The 23,935-nt window shown below is 40.6% G+C and overlaps 1 protein-coding gene across 1 annotated transcript in view; it reads left to right on the forward strand.

Moving 5' to 3' along the window:
- Nucleotides 1-23,935, forward strand: part of LOC124369843 — a 337,436-nt gene that overhangs the window by 158,783 nt on the left and 154,718 nt on the right. The window lies entirely within an intron of this gene.

Genomic DNA, 23,935 nt, shown 5'->3' on the forward strand with positions numbered 1-23,935 from the left:
GTATATCGATATCCAAGCTTGATATTGATATCAATAATTAATAAATATCGGGACTAGCCTCATATTGCAACAACCCTAAAACTAACTGAAACTGAATAGAATAGACCACTACAGAGGCATATAGCAGAAATATGATGTTTACAGCTTGGCAATACTTTTATATCTGTGATCTGTGACTGTGCTGACATTTTGATAACGATTGTATTAATCAACATTGTGACAGTATTGATTATATTTTTGTTTCTTCTCTAATTGTTATCTATAGGCTAATAGGCTTCGGGAAATCCCATGCCGCCTCAATGTAATATTTGTTTCTTGACGTATGAGTCTTGTAATAATCGAGGATAACTTATCGCTAAGGGCCCATCAGGCTTCCTTGGTACCTTATAAAGGTTACAGTTATGTTACCAATATGCAGAGAGTTACTTTGTTTTAAATTAATTTCTTAATTGAGCTCAAAAATTCAAGTAATTCTTTAAAATCTCTAGATCATTTGACTAGAGAATTTTAGTTAAGTTGTGACAATTCGTCCCATACTTATTCTTAATTAAATTTAAATCTTGGCTTCTAGCATGATCATATATGCAGGGACCGTAACAAAGATATATGTTCCAAATTCTCACTATGAGCTAAAGTACATCTCAGATATAGTGGAGTGAAGTATTGACCAATAGTATATACTAGGTTTTTATTTATATTGGCGTGACCAAAATTTAATCCAAGAATGTTGATTATTTCTCATCTTATCATTTCAACATTTTTGAACCATGTATATTTTGGCATCGTTTCAACAACCTCTTTATAGGCTACCATTGGGCTTTATTTACTCCTTTATCGTTACTTTTTGAGAATTATAATTGTTTTTTGGTACGCTTAGAAATCGTCTATGTGTATATGTAATTGTTGTATTTTAGAGCCACATGATTGCCTCCTTTGCTACGATTCCTCTTATATAAAAATTTTTCTGGGCTTTGATTTATACCAAGAAGCTGCACATTTTGTTTTCTACATTTATTGATATCAGTTAGTAGCCACATTTTTACACTTCTACTTTTATCCATAAATAAAAAATACAGAAATGTTTTAAAAAATCAGACCATTTAAATTTATTTATATTCATAATTTCAAATCTTTACTTTCCCGTCTAATTTAGTTTTAAAATGTGCTACTATAGACGATAATAATCCATTTGAAGCATGTTCAATAAATATGGTAGAGTTTCAAAATCTTATTTCTTCAATTTTTCAAACATATTTTAACTTCTTTAAAATATCCGATACTAGACTGAATATATGATTAATTGATTCATCAACACCATTCCTAAATTTTTACAGCATATCTAGTAAATTCATCTAATGTAATCGTGGTGCGTTGGAGAAGTATCCAAATCGCAATCTGCACATCATAAGTTTATAAAGTGTCAGTTTAAATTACTCCTCGTGTTCACGACATTTTCATTACAGCCAATTGCACTAGTTAGTGCCATTAACCTTCATTAGTATTTGAAAAAAATATGTGTGCTGTAACAAGCAACATCTTTGTTATTTATACAGTATACAGTATAATTATACAGTGCAGTAACATCTAACAATCCAACCGAGTCCAGCACAAGTGCGTAAAGATATTTCTCCCTTCACAAAAAACTACGCGCGTAGATGATAATATGGCTCTTCTATAATACTATTAGAGACAACAGAAATCAATCTAAAAAATCTCTGTCTATAGTACCATCAATAAATGTACAAAATGAAATAGAAAATCTATCTCTTTACTGTTTAAATAAATTAAACAACTTAAACCATCCAAATATTTTTGAAATCAAATCATAAGGTAATTGTTTTAATAAATTCAAATTCAAATTCGTTTAATGTCGTAAGACAACTTTTGTTGTATGACAGAGTCAAGTACATGCTGTATATACATAGCTTATAAAGAAAAACAATAATAATACAATGATTATGCAACAGTAAATATTATACTAAATTATTTTTTTAATTAGTCTAGATAATTATTGTAAAAAAAACTAAACATGTAAAACGAGTCACAACTTTACAATTATTAGTTTATGCCCGATTAAAAAGAAGTTTACAATTCCAACTAATAATGCAAGAAAAACAAAACAAAAAAACAAAAACATTATTATACTAGAAACTCTCCCACCGTGTAAAAACAACCCGCCACTAAATGCTCCTTTAGTTTTCTTTTAAACTATTCTTTACTTTGGATGCACTTTAGCGGTTCAGGAAGTCTCCAAAAGCACCTGGCACCGACATTGTGCGGTAAACTCGCTGCCCAAACGGTCTGGTGTGGAGTTTGGCGGAGGTTTACTCGAGCCCGGGTGTTGTGCTCGTTTACTGCGGATCCATCAATAACTGCTACACTGTTAAATTTTGCAAACATTATTGTTTCAAATATATATAGTGACGGTAGTGTTAAGAGGTTAAATTCTTTAAAAGCAATTTTACATGATTCTCGTTTTTTCAGTCCAGCGAGTACACGAACAGCACGCTTTTGCAACACAAACACTCTATTAATTTGTGTTAGTTTAGCTGAGCCCCAGACCAGCAGGCCATATCTCAGGCGAGACTCAACGAGAGAGCAGTATACAAGTTTAAGAAGAAACTTGTTACAGTATTTGGCAAGTTGGGACATTAGGAATACAGTCGAAGACGATTTTTTCTTAAGACGATTTAAACCAAAATATTGAACTTTCTCGTTATAATCTGATTTATTTTTTATGAATATTAATATATCATGTGTATGTGTGCGGGGGGGAGCGCTCGCGCGCGCAAGTGTCTTTTGTAATAATTTCTAGTCTTTAGTGGACCGAGAAAGGCGGAAACGGCTGGTTCAACATGTTCGGGATTAGCACCTGCATTGGTTTCCGGCTAGAACTGCTCGAGAGAAATACAAATCTCTATTAAATGAATTATTAAATTAAAACAGAGGGGAAATACCTTTTAAACAAATTTAACTCTAGCTAAAACTGATTACTTAAAAAAAGCTCTTAAAATACACGTAAAACTGATTGGAGCATAATTAACTCTGAAGTTAGTTAAAACAATACAAGCAAAATTAAAAACAGTTCCTTAAACGTCCAAAACAAAAATTATAGTAAACCGGAAAATCATCTCAGATGTAGTGTTGCCAATGGCGCAGTGTAGTGGGTACGGCGGTTATCGCAAGATAACCATATCAAGCAACGCCGAGCGTGGCCGCTGCTTGGACAGGTGACCGCTGAGCGATCTTGTCCTTACAAGCGGCCCGCCTGCCTGGCCATTGGTGGTGGTTCGGAAGTCACCTTTAAGCCGTTGGTCCCCAGGTTAAGTGTTAGAGAGGGCTTCTTAGCCCTAACTTCGCCTGATAAAATAAGGCATTCTTTACTTTTTTTTAGTATTTAACAACTTATTTTTAAGAAAAAGGAGAGGCCGATCCCCTTTTAAGCTTTATTCTGTCCGCCCTCATGGGCCACTGGCCTGTACGAGGATCTTATTAAACAGATTAAGGGAGAGAGTCGATACAGTACAAGGTCAATAGTAGTGATAAAAAGTGCAATGGTCACAGACAGGATTTGAACCTGCATTATCTCTAACTCAGATCCAAAGTCTAACGACTTTGACCGCTCGGCCATCGGCACTCCCTAAAAAACTAAACTAAACTTTGTAAATGTTTTAATAATGTAACTACAAATGAGTTTAGGCCGGAAACAAGAATTAGTACTCTGAAAAACGAAAATTCTGTCGGCTATAATTAAATCCCAATAAGAGTGATTAAAAATGCCAAAAAACAATTCAGTAAAGGTTTATGCCTTAATTCAGCCTTTGTTTCAGAAATGTTCCAACTCAAACATACCAACTCAAATATAAAAAAATCATACCAATTTACAAGAAAAATGATACAAAAACCACATCAAATTACCGATCTATTTCTATTCTTCCCGTAAAATCGAAACTTAATGAAAAATTGCAAATAAATCGTTTAAAATCTATTAAAGAAACTAAGCTACTCAGTAATATTCAACATGGTTTTATACCTGGAAAATCCGTGCTAACTACTGCAGTCTCATTCATAGAGTCTTCAATTGAATCAGTTGATGAAGGTGAATACACAACAGGAATTTTCATGAACTTGTTAAAAGCGTTGGTAGTGTGAGCCATCCTGTTCTGATTGAAAAATTTAAATCACTAAGAGTTTCAACAAATGCAATAAAAATGTTTCAGTCACATCTTAAAAATCGACTCCAATTTGTGCAAATTACTTATACAACAAAAGATAATTATGTAAAAAAAACATCGTATCCGAACTCTAGTATTAAACGGTCAATGTCCTCAAAGATCAATTTTGGGACCTTTTCTTTTTTTATGTTATATAGATGACATACCAACTTCCTTTACATGTGTGGCACAAAGCAACTTATGTGTCTATGTTGATGACTAACTTAAAAGTATCAGCAAATACTGTCGAGCAAGTATGAATTGTAAGTTTTATTGAATTGGAAAATATTGGAAGATTCATAAAATCGCAACTTAATGCTGAATGCAGAAATAAATAATTAAGTCAGATGTAAAACGCACGAGAACAAACAATTGGGTGAACCATTAATTAATTACAACTGTAGGGACAGTGTTGTTTAGTCACTGAATGATTGATTAATTTAGAGACGGGCGTTATTTAACGTAACAGCATAAAAATCGGTGTTGCCACATAGCAACAGTTGTCCCCGCAACGTGTTGCGAGAAACTCCCTGTCATTTTGGCAATGTGATAATAATGAATGAAGTCATTCGTTTCCGGCAAAGGCTCGATCCGTAAACGGTCGAAAGCGGCAGACAAGAAACTCTTCAGCTGTTATTTGAGCAACGGAGTTATAATGAACGACAGAGTTGTAGTGAGACCATTATTATTTAGTTAACGGATGTCTATTTACTGCTCGATAATATCAACTTATACATCAGTTTTATAAAGTCCTAGTGTAATTTATACTTAGTAGACAGAATTAATGTGTAATTCACAAAGTAAATTGGTTTGACTATGTTCATGGTTTTCTGTAGTTGTGCTACGTGTGCATTGTTTACTTATACAATTAAAAAAGCTGAAATAGTTTTTGTTTTATTTCTTACTAATTAATTATTCTAATACGTTCTGCAAATCTATACTATAATAATTTTTAATCGTATAAATCATTCTCAACGATATAGTTATATGAGTGATTAATCAGTCATTTAATAAAACTACAATACAATAGCAATAAGTAGGATTGAAATTATTAGTAAGAATTGTTGGCTTACAAGCCCACGAAGAAAAAAAGGACACGGTGTTGAGCAGGGCGATATAAAACGTTTTCTTGTTATGAGAAATCATTAAGGGGACCACTTGACTAAAAAAATAATTTTTTCGTGATTTTTGTTTTTTACTAATACTTATTGCTTAGAATCACCACTTTAATTTGGTATATAAATTATTAATTTGATATATATATATATATATATATATATATATATATATATATATATATATATATATATATATATATATATATATAATTAGTAAACAGGCTAAAAGTGCATTAACATGAAAGCATGTCTGATCATTTTGTGACTACAATTCTCAGACGGTTCTTTCAAGTGCCCTACAGCTGTTATAGTACTGTTATAATGCATTCAAGCTCACTAATTTTACTTTATATTTCGCTACGTTCGCTAACCTGGCACTTGGTGAATTCAACAACCCCCCCCCCCCCCACCCCCCCCCCCCCCCACCCCCCCCCCCCCCCACCCCCCCCCCCCCCCACCCCCCCCCCCCCCCACCCCCCCCCCCCCCCACCCCCATATCCACAGCTCTCTTTTCCCAGTACTACTGCACGTGGCGGAATCATACATCAGCACCATGTTGTTCAGCGCCCCTGTCTATCCTCACTCTAATATACAGTAGCATTGGACATAGCAGGAATCATTCATCAGCTTGATTTTGTTCAGTCCGTGTCGGTGCTCGGGGCTCTCCTATACAGTACCACACTGCACAAAGCAGAATCATTCGTCAGCTCGATGTTGTTCAGCCCCTGTCTATCCTCATAGCTATCATATTCAGTAGCATTAGACCTAACGGAATCATTCATTCAGGTCGATGTTGTTCAGCCCCTGTCTATCCTTACAGCTCTCTTATCCAGTACCACTGCACGTGGCGGAATCATTCATCAGCTCGATGTTGTTCAGCCCCTGTCTATTCTCATAGCTCTCATATTCAGTAGCATTGGACATAACGGAATCATTCATCAGGTCGATGTTGTTCAGCCCTAGTCTATCCTCACAGCTCTGTTATACAGTAGACTACACATAGCGGAATCATTTATCAGCTTGGATGTTTTTCAGCCCCTGTCTATCCAACCATCTCCCATCCCCATGATCGTCAGCCCCTGTCAATTCTTACAGCTCTCATAATTAGTAGCATTTGGACATAACGGAATCATTCATCAGCTCGATGTTGTTCAGCCCCTGTCTATCCTCACAGCTCTCTTATACAGTACCACTACACATAGCGGAATCATTCGTCAGCTCGATGTTGTTTCAGCCCCTGTCTATTCTCATAGCTCTCATATTCAGTAGCATTGTACATAACGGAATCATTCATCTGGTCGTTGTTGTTCAGCCCTCTGTCTATCCTCACAGCTCTCTTATACAAGTAGAACTACACATAGCTGAATCATTTATCAGCTGGATGTTGTTCAGCCCCTGTCTATCCACACATCTCTCATTCCAGTAATACTGCACATGGCGGAATCATGCATCAACACCATGTTCTTCAGCCCCTGTCTATCCTTACAGCTCTCCTATACAGTACCACTGGACATAGCAGAATCATTCATCAGCTCATTGTTGTTCAGCCCCTGTCTATCCTCATAGCTCTGATATTCAGTAGCATTCGACATAACAGAATCATTCATCAGGTCGATGTTGTTCAGCACCAGTTTATCCTCACAGCTCTCTTATCCAGTAGAACTACACAAAGCTGAATCATTTATCAGCTGGATGTGTTTCAGCCCCTGTCTATCCACACATCTCCCATTCCAGTACTTCGGCACGTGTCGGAATCATACATCAGCTCGATGTTGTTCAGCCCCTGTGTATTCTCATGGCTCTCATATTCAGTAGCATTGGACATAACGGAATCATTCATCAGGTCGAGGTTGTTTAGCCCCAGTCTATCCTTACAGCTCTTTTATACAGTAGACTACACATAGCTGAATCATTCATCAGCTGGATGTTTTTCAGCCCCTGTCTATCCACACATCTCCCATTCCAGTACTTCAGCACGTGGCGGAATCATACATCAGCTCAATGTTGTTCAGTCCCCTGTCTATCCTCACAGGTGTCCTATACAGTAGCATTGGACATAGTGAAATCATTCATCAGCTTGATTTTTTTCAGTCCGTGTCGGTGCTCAGGGCTCTCTTATACAGTACCACTGGACATAGCAGAATTATTCGTCAGCTCGATATTGTACAGCCCCTGTCTATCCTCATAGCTCTCATATTCAGTAGCATTGGACATAACGGAATCATACCATCAGGTCGATGTTGTTCAGCCCCAGTCTATCCTCACAGCTCTCTTATCCAGTAGAACTACACAAAGCGGAATCATTCATCAGTTCGATGTTGTTCTACCCCTGTCTATTCTCATACCTCTCATATTCAGTAGCATTGTACATAACGGAATCATTTATCTGGTCCATTTTGTTCAGCCCCAGTTTATCCTCACAGCTCTGTTATACAGTAGACTACACATAGCTGAATCATTTATCAGCTGGATGTGTTTCAGCCCCTGTCTATCCACACATCTCCCATTCCAGTACTTCAGTACATGGCGGAATCATACATCAGCTCGATGTTGTTCAGCCCCTGTCTATCCTCATGGCTCTCTTATTCAGTAGAACTACACAAAGCGGAATCATTCATCAGTTCGATGTTTTTCAGCCCCTGTCTATTCTAATGGCTCTAATATTCAGTAGCATTGGACATAGCGGAATCATTCATCAGCTTGATTTTGTTCAGTCCGTGTCGGTGCTCGGGGCTCTCCTATACAGTACCACTGCACATAGCAGAATCATTCGTCAGCTCGATGTTGTTCAGCCCCTGTCTATCCTCATGGCTCTCACATTCAGTAGCATTCGAACTAACGGAATCATTCATCAGGTCGATGTTGTTTTCACCCTGTCTATCCTTACAGCTCCCCAGTCCAGTACCACTGCACATGGCGGAATCATTCAACAGCTCGATGTCGTTCCGCCCCTGTCTATCCTCACAGCTCTCATATACAGTAGCAATGGACATAGCGGAATCATTCATCAGCTTGATGTTGTTCAGTCCCTGTCGGTGCTCAGGGTTCTTCTATACAGTAGCACTGGTTATAGCGGAATCATTCATCAGCTCAATGTTGTTCAGCCCCTGTCTATCCTCACAGCTCTCCTCCACAGTACACTGGGACATAGCGGAATCATTTGTCAGTTCGATGTTGTTCAGCCCCTGTCTATCATCTAATAGCTCTCATATTCAGTAGCATTGTACATAACGGACCATTCATTAATCAATGTTGTCACCATCTATCTTTACAGCTCTCTATTATACAGTAGAACTACACACAGACTCCAATAACTACTTCGTCAGAGCCCTGTCTATCCACACATCTCCTATTCCAGTACCACTGACGATGCATTCATTCAATGATCAGCCCCTGTCTATCCTCATAGCTCTCATATTCAGTAGCATTGGACATAACAGAATCATTCATCAGGTCGATGTTGTTCAGCCCCAGTCTATCCTCACAGCTCTCTTATCCAGTAGAACTACACAAAACGGAATCATTCATCAGTTCGATGTTGTTTCAGCCCCTGTCTATCCTCACAGCTCTCCTATACAGTACCACTGGACATAGCAGAATCATTTATTAGCTCGATGTTGTTCAGCCCCTGTCTATCCTCATAGCTTCATATTCAGTAGCATTCGACATAACAGAATCATTCATCAGGTCAATGTTGTTCAGCCCCAGTTTATCCTCACAGCTCTCCTATACAGTAGAACTACACATAGCTGAATCATTTATCAGCTGGATGTGTTTCAGCCCCTGTCTATCCACACATCTCCCATTCCAGTACTTCGGCACGTGGCGGAATCATACATCAGCTCGATGTTGTTCAGCCCCTGTGTATTCTCATGGCTCTCATATTCAGTAGCATTGGACATAACGGAATCATTCATCTGGTCGAGGTTTTTAGCCCTAGTCTATCCTTACAGCTCTTTTATACAGTAGACTATACATGTTTGAATCATTCATCAGCTGGATGTTTTTTCAGCCCCTGTCTATCCAAACATCTCCCATTCCAGTAATACTGCACATGGCGGAATCATACATCACCACCATGTTGTTCAGCCCCTGTCTATCCTCACTGGTCCCCTATACAGTAGCATTGGACATAGCAGAATCATTCATCAGCTTGATTTTGTTCAGTCCGTGTCGGTGCTCGGGGCTCTCCTATACAGTACCACTGCACATAGCAGAATCATTCGTCAGCTCGATGTTGTATAGCCCCTGTCTATCCTCATATCTCTCACACTCAGTAGCATTCGACCTAACGGAATCATTCATTAGGTTGATGTTGTTCACACCCTGTCTATCCTTATAGCTCCCCAGTCCAGTACCACTGCACGTGGCGGAATCATTCAACAGCTCGATGTCGTTCCGCCCCTGTCTATCCTCACAGGTCTAATATACAGTAGCAATGGACATAGCAGGATCATTCATCAGCTTGATGTTGTTCAGTCCGTGTCGGTGCTCAGGGCTCTCCTATACAGTAGCACTAGTTATTGCGGAATCATTCATCAGCTTGATGTTGTTCAGTCCGTGTCGGTGCTCAGGGTTCTCCTATACAGTAGCACTGGTTATAGCGGAATCATTCATCAGCTCGATGTTGTTCAGCCCCTGTCTATCCTCACAGCTCTCCTACACAGTACCACTGGACATAGCAGAATCATTCGTCAGCTCGATGTGTTACAGCCCCTGTCTATCATCATAGCTATCATATTTAGTAGCATTCGACCTAACAGAATCATTCATCAGGTCAATGTTGTTCAGACCTTATCTATCTTTACAGCTCTCTTATACAATAGAACTACACAAAACGGAATCACTCATCAGTTCGATGTTGTTCAGGCCCTGTCTATCCTCACAGCTCTCCTATACAGTACCACTGGACATAGCAGAATCATTCATTAGCTCATTGTTGTTCAGCCCCTGTCTATCCTCATAGCTCTCATATTCAGTAGCATTCGACCTAACAGAATCATTCATCAGGTCAATGTTGTTCAGCCCCAGTTTATCCTCACAGCTCTCTTATCCAGTAGAACTACACAAAGCTGAATCATTTATCAGCTGGATGTGTTTCAGCCCCTGTCTATCCACACATCTCCCATTCCAGTACTTCGGCACGTGGCGGAATCATACATCAGCTCGATGTTGTTTAGTCCCTGTGTATTCTCATGGCTCTCATATTTAGTAGCATTGGACATAACGGAATCATTCATCTGGTCGAGGTTTTTAGCCCTAGTCTATCCTTACAGCTCTTTTATACAGTAGACTATACATGTTTGAATCATTCATTAGCTGGATGTTTTTCAGCCCCTGTCTATCCAACCATCTCCCATTCCAGTAATACTGCACATGGCGGAATCATACATCACCACCATGTTGTTCAGCCCCTGTCTATCCTCACTGGTCTCCTAATTAGTAGCATTGGACATAACGGAATCATTCATCAGATCGATGTTGTTCAGTCCCCAGTCTATCCTCACATCTCTCTTATCCAGTAAAACTACACAAAGCGGAATCATTCATCAGCTCGATGTTGTTCAGCAGCCCCTGTCTATTCTCTAAGCTCTTATATTCAGTAGCATTGTACATAATGGAATCATTTATCTGGTCCATGTTGTTTAGTCCCAGTCTATCCTCACAGCTCTGTTATACAGTAGACTACACATAGCTGAATCTTTTATCAGCTGGATGTGTTTCAGCCCCTGTCTATCCACACATCTCTCATTCCAGTAATATTGCACATGGCGGAATCATGCATCAACACCATAATCTTCAGCCCCTGTTTATTCTTACAGCTCTCCTATACAGTACCACTGGACATAGCAGAATCATTCATCAGCTTGATATTGTTTAGCCCCTGTCTATCCTCATAGCTCTTATAACTAGTAGCATTGGACATAACTGAATCATTCATCAGGTCGATGTTGTTCAGCCCCACTCTAACCTCTCAGCTCTCTTATACAGTAGACTACACATAGCTGAATCATTCATCAGCTGGATGTGTTTCAGCCCCTGTTTATCCACACATCTCCCATTCCAGTACTACAGCACGTGGTGGAATCATACATCAGGTCGATGTTGTTCAGCCCCAGTCTATTTTCTAAGCTCTTATATTCAGTAGCATTGTACATAATGGAATCATTTATCTGGTCCATGTTGTTTAGCCCCAGTCTATCCTCACAGCTCTGTTATACAGTAGACTACACATAGCTGAATCTTTTATCAGCTGGATGTGTTTCAGCCCCTGTCTATCCACACATCTCTCATTCCAGTAGTACTGCACATGGCGGAATCATGCATCAACACCATAATCTTCAGCCCCTGTCTATCCTCACTGGTCTACTATGCAGTAGCATTGGACATAGCGGAATCATTCATCAGCTTGATTTTGTTCAGTCCGTGTCGGTGCTCGGGGCTCTCCTATACAGTACCACTGGACATAGCAGAATCATTCATCAGCTCGATGTTGTTCAGCCTCTATCTATCCTCATAGCTCTCATATTCAGTAGCATTAGACATAACGGAATCATTCATCAGGTCGATGTTGTTCAGCCCCAGTCTATCCTCACAGCTCTATATCCAGTAGAACTACACAAAGCGGAATTATTCATCAGTTCGATGTTGTTCAGCCCTGTCTATTCTCTAAGCTCTTATATTCAGTAGCATTGTACATAATGGAATCATTTATCTGGTCCATGTTGTTTAGCCCCAGTCTATCCTCACAGCTCTGTTATACAGTAGACTACACATAGCTGATCATTCATCAGCTGGATGTGTTTCAGCCCCTGTCTATCCACACATCTCCCATTCCAGTAATACTGCACATGGCGGAATCATACATCAACACCATGTTGTTCAGCCCCTGTCTATTCTCACTGGTCTCCTATACAGTACCACTGGACATTGCAGAATCATTCATCAGGTCAATGTTCTTCAGCCCCAGTCTATCCTCACAGCTCTGTTATACAGTAGTCTACACATAGCTGAATCATTTATCAGCTGGATGTGTTTCAGCCCCTTACTATCCACACATCTCCCATTCCAGTACTTCAGCACGTGGCGGAATCATACATCAGCTCGATGTTGTTCAGCCCCTGACTATCCTCACAGGTCTCTTATACAGTAGCATTGGACATAGCGGAATCATTCATCAACACCATGTTGTTCAGCCCCTGTCTATTCTCACAGGTCTAATATACAGTAGCAATGGACATAGCGGAATCATTCATCAGCTCAATGTTGTTCAGTCCGTGTCGGTGCTCAGGGCTCTCCTATACAGTAGCACTGGTTATAGCGGAATCATTTATCAGCTTGATGTTTTTCAGCCCTGTCTATCCTTACAGCTTTCTTATCCAGTAGAACTACACAAAGCGGAATCATTCATCAGTTCGATAATGTTTAGCCCCTGTCTATTCTCTAAGCTCTTATATTCACCCTTAGCCCTCTGATTACTTTTTACAAAGTATTCCTCACAGATCGAATGTCCACTTTAATGGACACAGCCATTTTCCCACCAGGTATTATTTATTCTTGCTCTTTGTTTCTTACAGCTCGTAAGTCCACTTGAGTGGACATACTCGAATTCCACGAACACTCTCAAGTCCACTATATTGGCCACTATATTCAACAGCTGTTAATAATGTTTAAAAACATATGTTTCTCTCTATAAAGTGCTGCAGTCTGTTATTAAAGTGTCAACTATTGATCACATGACGTGTTTATTTTTCTCACAACATTATTCAGTCTATAACCTCACTTTCATTTTTTGTGACCGATAGTAGCCTACTGTAGTGTTTTCACTTTAGTTTCTTGCTATTTGATCTTTAGTGCATAATAGTTGAGTTTCAATGATATTTATAGTTTTTAATAGTAGTTTTTGTTGTATAGTCAGTGAACAATAATGGATGAAATGGAAAATCTAGGTGAAGATGGCATATTGGATGAACTCGAGTGTGATTCAGTACATGACAGTGATGTTGAGTCAAATATTGGCGAAGAGTTTGAAGTGTTAGTTCACTCAGAAATTGACCGTGAAGATTACGAACATTCAGATGAAGAAAACGAAGCTCTTGAACAGCAAGGAGCAGAAGGAGTAGATGATGACGAGTTTGTTGCAGAGAATAGCGATTGGAGAGAATGGATGGTAGGTGATTCAGCTTTTCTCAGGTTTCAATGGTCCAATAATAGTGGATTTAAACCATCAAATCACATGACACCAAACACCCCATTAGAATATTTTCAATTGTTTTTTTACGGATGAACTATTGAATGAAATAGTTAAAGAAACGAATAGGTATGCAAACGAAAAAATCACGAAACACACCCCTTTGAGGAAACGATCCATATGGTGGACGTGGAAAGACCTTACTTTAGTAGAACTGAAAGCATTTTTAGGAGTGCTCATTAACATGGCCATGAATCCTAAACCAGAGATCGATGATTATTTTTCAGTAGACTGGCTTGATTATCAGCCGTTTTTTAAAGATGTGTTCTCCAGAGACAGATTTAGTCAGATTTTTTGGAATCTGCATGTGTCCCCCCCCCCCCTCCCCAAGGTCCAGCACAAGGAACCTTGACTCGATTTGGCAAAGTTAGAAATGTTGTGTTGTATTTAGATCGTAAGTTTAGAGAACACTATGTTCCAAGAAACAAAGTCAGCATTGACGAAAGCACTGTAGGCTTCAAAGGGAAAGTGCTTTTCAAAGTCTACAATAAAGATAAGCCTGTGAAATGGGGCATAAAAGTCTTTGTACTGTCAGAATCCTGTTCCGGATATATATGTGCCTTAGAGCCATATTTTGGGAAAAACACCACAAGTAGTTTAGAACGGCAAGACCTGTCTGTTACCAGCAGAATAGTTCTACACTTAGTGAACAAGATAAAAAGAACATATGGTAATATCGAGGGCCTGCATGTATTTTGTGATAGGTACTATACAAACTTGGAACTGGCTAAGGAACTGTATGATTTAAAAGTACACATAACGGGGACTATAATGAGAAATAGATTAGGTTTGCCTGATCAAGTTAGGCCTAAGACAAAGAAAAACAATACCGCTCCACTCAAGTTGAAAAAAGGTGACATTAAGTCTTTTAGGAAGGAAGATAAATACCATGTATTGCTATGGAAAGACTCCAATGACGTGACAATGCTTAGCACATTATATGACAACACAACACAAACAGTGAGGCGCACTGTAAAAAATGGCATGGTTGAAGAAGTGAGGAAGCCTACAGTGATATGTAAGTATAATAAGTCGATGGGAGGGGTGGATTTAGCGGATCAGTACATTTCAAGCTATGCATTTACACGAAAGTCAGTGAAATGGTGGCGAAAAGTTTTTTTCTGGTTACTCGAAACAGGGATTGTAAATGCATTTTTACTCTACAATATGAACCAGGGACAGGGAAAAGAGAGGCAGAGGAAATTCAGAAAACAACTAGTCAAAGGACTAGTTGGTAATGTAAGAAACTCGAAAAAACGGGGAAGACCGTCAGACATGCAAGATGACGAAAGACTGAACGGTAAGCTACATATCCTTGAACTGTTACCGTACCCAAAAGACTGTTGTGTATGCAGTGACAGGGGTGTTGGTGGGACTAGAAAGCGTAGTAAGTACTGTTGCAAAACTTGTACCTCAAAACCAGTTATGTGTGTTGAAAACTGTTTTGAAAAGTACCACACTTCAAAGAAAGTCAAGGACTAAACACTAATATTGCTGTCATTTCATTATTATAGTATTAAGTATTGATTATTGTATTGTTATTACTAAGCTTTATTTAAAAAAGTCATTTACTTTAAGCTGTAAATAAAAAGTTTTAATTATCAACAAAACTGTGTGTTATGTGGATTTTAAATTTTTAAATACCTATTACATCACATCAGTTAAATCACCAGGCTAATTCCGAGCAGCTGATGATTGTATGTCAAAATGGCGCCGAGCTGAATGAGACCAGCAATACGTCCACTATAGTGGACATTTGATCTGGGAGGAATATGCAAAGGTAAATTATAACAGGCTGTTTAGTAATAGGTTCCGTCCACTATAGTGGACTTTCAAGGACAAAGGGTTCAGTAGCATTGTACATAATGGAATCATTTATCTGGTCCACGTTGTTTAGCCCCAGTCAATCCTCACAGCTCTGTTATACAGTAGACTACACATAGCTGAAAATCATTTATCAGCTAGATGTGTTTCAGCCCCTGTCTATCCACACATCTCCCATTCCAGTAATACTGCACATGGCGGAATCATGCATCAACACCATAATCTTCAGCCCCTGTCTATTCTTACAGCTCTCCTATACAGTACCACTGGACATAGCAGAATCATTCATCAGCTCGATATTATTCAGCCCCTGTCTATCCTCATAGCTCTCATAATTAGTAGCATTGGACATAACTGATTCATTCATCAGGTCGATGTTGTTCAGCCCCAGTCTATCCTCACAGCTCTCTTATACAGTAGACTACACATAGCTGAATCATTCATCAGCTGGATGTGTTTCAGCCCCTGTCTATCCACACATCTCCTATTCCAGTACTACAGAACGTTGCGGAATCATACATCAGCTCAATGTTGTTCAGTCCCTGTCAATCCTCACAGGTGTCCTATACAGTTGCATTGGACATAGCGAAATCATTTACTAGCTTGATTTTTTTCAGTCCGTGTCGGTGCTCAGGGCTCTCTTATACAGTACAACTGGACATTTCAGAATTATTCGTCAGCTCGATGTTGTACAGCCCCTGTCTATCCTCATAGCTCTCATATTCAGTAGCATTGGACATAACGGAATCATGCATCAGGTCGATGTTGTTCAGCCCAGTCTATCCTCACAGCTCTCTTATCCAGTAGAACTACACAAAGCGGAATCATTCATCAGTTCGATGTTGTTCAGCCCCTGTCTATTCTCATAGCTCTCATTTTCAGTAGCATTGTACATAAAGAAATCATTTATCTGGTCGATGTTGTTCAGCCCCAGTTTATCCTCACAGCTCTGTTATACAGTAGACAACACATAGCTGAATAATTTATCACCTGGATGTGTTTCAGCACCTGTCTATCCACACATCTCCCATTCCAATACTTCGGCACGTGGCGGAATCATACATCAGCTCGATGTTGTTCAGCCCCTGTGTATTCTCATGGCTCTCATATTCAGTAGCATTGGACATAACAGAATCATTCATCTGGTCGAGGTTTTTAGCCCTAGTCTATCCTTACAGCCCTTTTATACAGTAGACTATACATGTTTGAATCATTCATCAGCTGGATGTTTTTCAGCCCCTGTCTATCCAAACATCTCCCATTCCAGTAATACTGCACATGGCGGAATCATACATCAGCACCATGTTGTTCAGCCCCTGTCTATCCTCACTGGTCTCCTATACAGTAGCATTGGACATAGCGAAATCATTCATCAGCTTGATTTTGTTCAGTCCGTGTCGGTGCTCGGGGCTCTCCTATACAGTACCACTGCACATAGCAGAATCATTCGTTAGCTCGATGTTGTTCAGCCCCTGTCTATCCTCATAGCTCTCACATTCAGTACCATTCGACATAACGGAATCATTCATTAGGTTGATGTTGTTCAGCCCCTGTCTATCCTTATAGCTCCCCAGTCCAGTACTTCGGCACGTGGCGGAATCATTCAACAACTCGATGTCGTTCCGTTCTTGTCCATCCTCACAGGTCTAATATACAGTAGCAATGGACATAGCAGGATCATTCATCAGCTTGATGTTGTTCAGTCCGTGTCGGTGCTCAGAGCTCTCCTATACAGTAGCACTAGTTATAGCGGAATCATTCATCAGCTTGATGTTGTTCAGTCCGTGTCAGTGCTCAGGGTTCTCCTATACAGTAGCACTGGTTATAGCGGAATCATTCATCAGCTCGATGTTGTTCAGCCCCTGTCTATCCTCACAGCTCTACTATACAATATCACTGGACATAGCAGAATCATTCGTCAGCTCGATGTTGTTCAGCCCCTGTCTATCATCATAGCTATCATATTTAGTAGCATTCGACCTAACGGAATCATTCATCAGGTCGATGTTGTTCAGACCTTATCTATCTTCACAGCTCTCTTATACAGTAGAACTACACAAAACGGAATCACTCATCAGTTCGATGTTGTTCAGGCCCTGTCTATCCTCACAGCTCTCCTATACAGTACCACTGGACATAGCAGAATCATTCATCAGCTCATTGTTGTTCAACCCTTTTTATCCTCATAGCTCTCATATTCAGTAGCATTAGACATAACAGAATCATTCATCAGGTCGATGTTGTTCAGCACCAGTTTATCCTCACAGCTTTCTTATCCAGTAGAACTACACAAAGCTGAATCATTTATCAGCTGGATGTGTTTCAGCCCCTATCTATCCTCACAGCTCTCTTATCCAGTAGAACTACACAAAGCGGAATCATTCATCAGTTCGATGTTGTTCATCCCCTGTCTATCCTCACTGGTCTCCTATACAGTAGCATTGGACATAGCGGAATCATTCATCAGCTTGATTTTGTTCAGTCCGTATCGGTGCTCGGGGCTCTCCTATACAGTACCACTGGACATAGCAGAATCATTCATCAGCTCGATGTTGTTCAACCCCTATCTATCCTCATAGCTCTCATATTCAGTAGCATTAGACATAACAGAATCATTCATCAGGTCGATGTTGTTCAGCCCCAGTCTATCCTCACAGCTCTCTTATCCAGTAGAACTACACAAAGCGGAATCATTCATCAGTTCGATGTTGTTCAGCCCCTGTCTATTCTATAAGCTCTTATATTCAGTAGCATTGTACATAATGGAATCATTTATCTGGTCCATGTTGTTTAGCCCTAGTCTATCCTTACAGCTCTGTTACACAGTAGACTACACATAGCTGAATCATTTATCAGCTGGATGTGTTTCAGCCCCTGTCTATCCACACATCTCCCATTCCAGTAATACTGCACATGGCGGAATCATGCATCAACACCATGATCTTCAGCCCCTGTCTATTCTTACAGCTCTCATAATTAGTAGCATTGGACATAACAGAATCATTCATCAGGTCGATGTTTTTCAGCCCCAGTCTATCCTCACAGCTCTCTTATCCAGTAAAACTACACAAAGCGGAATCATTCATCAGTTCGATGTTGTTCAGCCCCTGTCTATCCTCATAGCTCTCACATTCAGTAGCATTAGACATAACAGAATCATTCATCAGGTCGGTGTTGTTCAGCCCCAGTCTATCCTCACAGCTCTCTTATCCATTAGAACTACACAAAGTGGAATCTTTCATCAGTTCGATGTTGTTCAGCCCCTGTTTATCCTCATAGCTCTCATATTCAGTAGCATTGGACATAACGGAATCATACATCAGGTCGATGTTGTTCAGCCCCTGTCTATTCTCATAGCTCTCATATTCAGTAGCATTGTACATAACGAAATCATTTATCTGGTCGATGTTGTTCAGCCCCAGTTTATCCTCTCAGCTCTGTTATACAGTAGACTACACATAGCTGAATCATTTATCAGCTGGATGTGATTCAGCCCCTGTCTATCCACACATCTCCCATTCCAGTACATCGGCACGTGGCGGAATCATACATCAGCTCGATGTTGTTTAGCCCCTGTGTATTCTCATGGCTCTTATATTCAGTAGCATTGGACATAACGGAATCATTCATCTGGTCGAGGTTTTTAGCCTTAGTCTATCCTTACAGCTCTTTTATACAGTAGACTATACATGTTTGAATCATTCATCAGCTGGATGTTTTTCAGCCCCTGTCTATCCAAACATCTCCCATTCCAGTAATACTGCACATGGCGGAATCATACATCACCACCATGTTGTTCAGCCCCTGTCTATCCTCACTGGTCTCCTATACAGTAGCATTGGACATAGCGGAATCATTCTTCAGCTTGATTTTGTTCAGTCCGTGTCGGTGCTTAGGGCTCTCCTATACAGTACCACAGCACATAGCAGAATCATTCGTCAGCTCGATGTTGTATAGCCCCTGTCTATCCTCATAGCTCTCACATTCAGTAGCATTCGACCTAACGGAATCATTCATTAGGTCGATTTTGTTCACCCCCTGTCTATCCTTACAGCTCCCCAGTCCAGTACCACTGCACGTGGCGGAATCATTCAACAGCTCGATGTCGTTCCGCCCCTGTCTATCCTCACAGGTCTAATATACAGTAGCAATGGACATAGCAGGATCATTCATCAGCTTGATGTTGTTCAGTCCGTGTCGGTGCTCAGGGCTCTCCTATACAGTAGCACTAGTTATAGCGGAATCATCCATCAGGTCGATGTTGTTCAGCCCCAGTCTATCCTCACAGCTCTCTTATCCAGTAAAAACTACACAAAGCGGAATCATTCATCAGTTCGATGTTGTTCAGCCCCTGTCTATTCTCTAAGCTCTTATATTCAGTAGCATTGTACATAATGGAATCATTTATCTGGTCCATGTTGTTTAGCCCCAGTCTATCCTCACAGCTCTGTTATACAGTAGACTACACATAGCTGAATCATTTATCAGCTTGATGTTGTTTCAGCCCCTGTCTATCCACACATCTCTCATATACAGTAATACTGCACATGGCGGAATCATTCATCAGCTCGATGTTGTTCAGCCCCTGTCTATTCTCACAGCTCTCATAATTAGTAGCATTGGACATAACGGAATCATTCATCAGCTCGATGTTGTTCAGCCCCTGTCTATCCTCACAGCTCTCTTATCCAGTAGAACTAACCAAAAAGCGGAATCATTCATCAGTTCGATGTTGTTCAGCCCCTGTCTATTCTCATAGCTCTTATATTCAGTAGCATTGTACATAACGAAATCATTTATCTTGTCCATGTTGTTTAGCCCCAGTCTATCCTTACAGCTCTGGTATACAGTAGACTACACATAGCTGAATCATTTATCAGCTGGATGTGTTTCAGCCCCTGTCTATCCACACATCTCCTATTCCAGTAATACTGCACATGACGGAATCATGCATCAACACCATGTTGTTCAGCCCCTGTCTATTCTTACAGCTCTCATAATTAGTAGCATTGGACATAACGGAATCATTCATCTGGTCGAGGTTTTTAGCCCTAGTCTATCCTTACAGCTCTTTTATACAGTAGACTATACATGTTTGAATCATTCATCAGCTGGATGTTTTTCAGCCCCTGTCTATCTAAACATCTCCCATTCCAGTAATACTGCACATGGCGGAATCATACATCACCACCATGTTGTTCAGCCCCTGTCTATCCTCACTGGTCTCCTATACAGTAGCATTGGACATAGCGGAATCATTCATCAGCTTGATTTTGTTCAGTCCGTGTCGGTGCTCGGGGCTCTCCTATACAGTACCACAGCACATAGCAGAATCATTCGTCAGCTCGATGTTGTATAGCCCCTGTCTATCCTCATGGCTCACACATTCAGTAGCATTCGACCTAACGGAATCATTCATTATGTCGATGTTGGTCACCCCCTGTCTATCCTTACAGCTCCCCAGTCCAGTACCACTGCACGTGGCGGAAATCATTCAACAGCTCGATGTCGTTCCGCCCCTGTCTATCCTCACAGGTCTAATATACAGTAGCAATAGACATAGCGGAATCATTCTTCAGCTTGATTTTGTTCAGTCCGTGTCGGTGCTTAGGGCTCTCCTATACAGTACCACAGCACATAGCAGAATCATTCGTCAGCTCGATGTTGTTCAGTCCGTGTCGGTGCTCAGGGTTCTAATATACAGTAGCACTGGTTATAGCGGAATCATTCATCAGCTCGATGTTGTTCAGCCCCTGTCTATCCTCACAGCTCTCCTACACAGTACCACTGGACATAGCAGAATCATTCGTCAGCTCGATCTTGTACAGCCCCTGTCTATCCTCACAGCTCTCTTATCCAGTAGAACTACAAAAAGCGGAATCATTCATCAGTTCGATGTTGTTCAGCCCCTGTCTATTCTCTAAGCTCTTATATTCAGTAGCATTGTACATAATGGAATCATTCATCTGGTCGAGGTTTTTAGCCCTAGTCTATCCTTACAGCTCTTTTATACAGTAGACTATACATGTTTGAATCATTCATCAGCTGGATGTTTTTCAGCCCCTGTCTATCTAAACATCTCCCATTCCAGTAATACTGCACATGGCGGAATCATACATCACCACCATGTTGTTCAGCCCCTGTCTATCCTCACTGGTCTCCTATACAGTAGCATTGGACATAGCGAAATCATTCATCAGCTTGATTTTGTTCAGTCCGTGTCGGTGCTCGGGGCTCTCCTATACAGTACCACTGGACATAGCAGAATCATTCATCAGCTCGATGTTGTTCAGCCCCTGTCTATTCTCATAACTCTCATATTCAGTAGCATTGTACATATCGAAATTATTTATCTGGTCGATGTTGTTCAGCCCCTACCTATCCTCATAGCTCTCATATTCAGTAGCATTAGACATAACGGAATCATACATCAGGTCGATGTTGTTCAGCCCCAGTTTATCCTCACAGCTCTGTTATACAGTAGACTACACATAGCTGAATCATTTACCAGCTGGATGTGTTTCAGCCCCTGTCTATCCACACATCTCCCATTCCAGTACTTCGGCACGTGGCGGAATCATACATCAGCTCGATGTTGTTCATCCCCTGTCTATCCTCACTGGTCTCCTATACAGTAGCATTGGACATAGCGGAATCATTCATCAGCTTGATTTTGTTCAGTCCGTGTCGGTGCTCGGGGCTCTCCTTTACAGTACCACTGGACATAGCACAATCATTCATCAGCTCGATGTTGTTCAGCCCCTATCTATCCTCATAGCTCTCATATTCAGTAGCATTAGACATAACAGAATCATTCATCAGGTCGATGTTGTTCAGCCCCAGTCTATCCTCACAGCTCTCTTATCCAGTAGAACTACACAAAGCGGAATCATTCATCAGTTCGATGTTGTTCATCCCCTGTCTATCCTCACTGGTCTCCTATGCAGTAGCATTGGACATAGCGGAATCATTCATCAGCTTGATTTTGTTCAGTCCGTATCGGTGCTCGGGGCTCTCCTTTACAGTACCACTGGACATAGCAGAATCATTCATCAGCTCGATGTTGTTCAACCCCTATCTATCCTCATAGCTCTCACATTCAGTAGCATTAGACATAACAGAATCATTCATCAGGTCGATGTTGTTCAGCCCCAGTCTATCCTCACAGCTCTCTTATCCAGTAGAACTACACAAAGCGGAATCATTCATCAGTTCGATGTTGTTCAGCCCCTGTCTATTCTATAAGCTCTTATATTCAGTGGCATTGTACATAATGGAATCATTTATCTGGTCCATGTTGTTTAGCCCTAGTCTATCCTTACAGCTCTGTTACACAGTAGACTACACATAGCTGAATCATTTATCAGCTGGATGTGTTTGAGCCCCTGTCTATCCACACATCTCCCATTCCAGTAATACTGCACATGGCGGAATCATGCATCAACACCATGATCTTCAGCCCCTGTCTATTCTTACAGCTCTCATAATTAGTAGCATTGGACATAACAGAATCATTCATCAGGTCGATGTTGTTCAGCCCCAGTCTATCCTCACAGCTCTCTTATCCAGTAAAACTACACAAAGCGGAATCATTCATCAGTTCGATGTTGTTCAGCCCCTGTCTATCCTCATAGCTCTCACATTCAGTAGCATTAGACATAACAGAATCATTCATCAGGTCCATGTTGTTTAGCCCCAGTCTATCCTTACAGCTCTGGTATACAGTAGACTACACATAGCTGAATCATTTATCAGCTGGATGTGTTTCAGCCCCTGTCTATCCACACACATCTCCTATTCCAGTAATACTGCACATGACGGAATCATGCATCAACACCATGATCTTCAGCCCCTGTCTATTCTTACAGCTCTCATAATTAGTAGCATTGGACATAACGGAATCATTCATCTGGTCGAGGTTTTTAGCCCTAGTCTTTTATACAGTCCTTACAGCTCTTTTATACAGTAGACTATACATGTTTGAATCATTCATCAGCTGGATGTTTTTCAGCCCCTGTCTATCTAAACATCTCCCATTCCAGTAATACTGCACATGGCGGAATCATACATCACCACCATGTTGTTCAGCCCCTGTCTATCCTCACTGGTCTCCTATACAGTAGCATTGGACATAGCGAAATCATTCATCAGCTTGATTTTGTTCAGTCCGTGTCGGTGCTCGGGGCTCTCCTATACAGTACCACTGGACATAGCAGAATCATTCATCAGCTCGATGTTGTTCAGCCCCTGTCTATTCTCATAACTCTCATATTCAGTAGCATTGTACATATCGAAATTATTTATCTGGTCGATGTTGTTCAGCCCCTACTTATCCTCATAGCTCTCATATTCAGTAGCATTAGACATAACGGAATCATACATCAGGTCGATGTTGTTCAGCCCCAGTTTATCCTCACAGCTCTGTTATACAGTAGACTACACATAGCTGAATCATTTACCAGCTGGATGTGTTTCAGCCCCTGTCTATCCACACATCTCCCATTCCAGTACTTCGGCACGTGGCGGAA

The sequence above is a fragment of the Homalodisca vitripennis genome, chromosome X, assembly GCF_021130785.1.
Source record: "Homalodisca vitripennis isolate AUS2020 chromosome X, UT_GWSS_2.1, whole genome shotgun sequence".
Lineage (NCBI taxonomy): Eukaryota > Metazoa > Arthropoda > Insecta > Hemiptera > Cicadellidae > Homalodisca > Homalodisca vitripennis.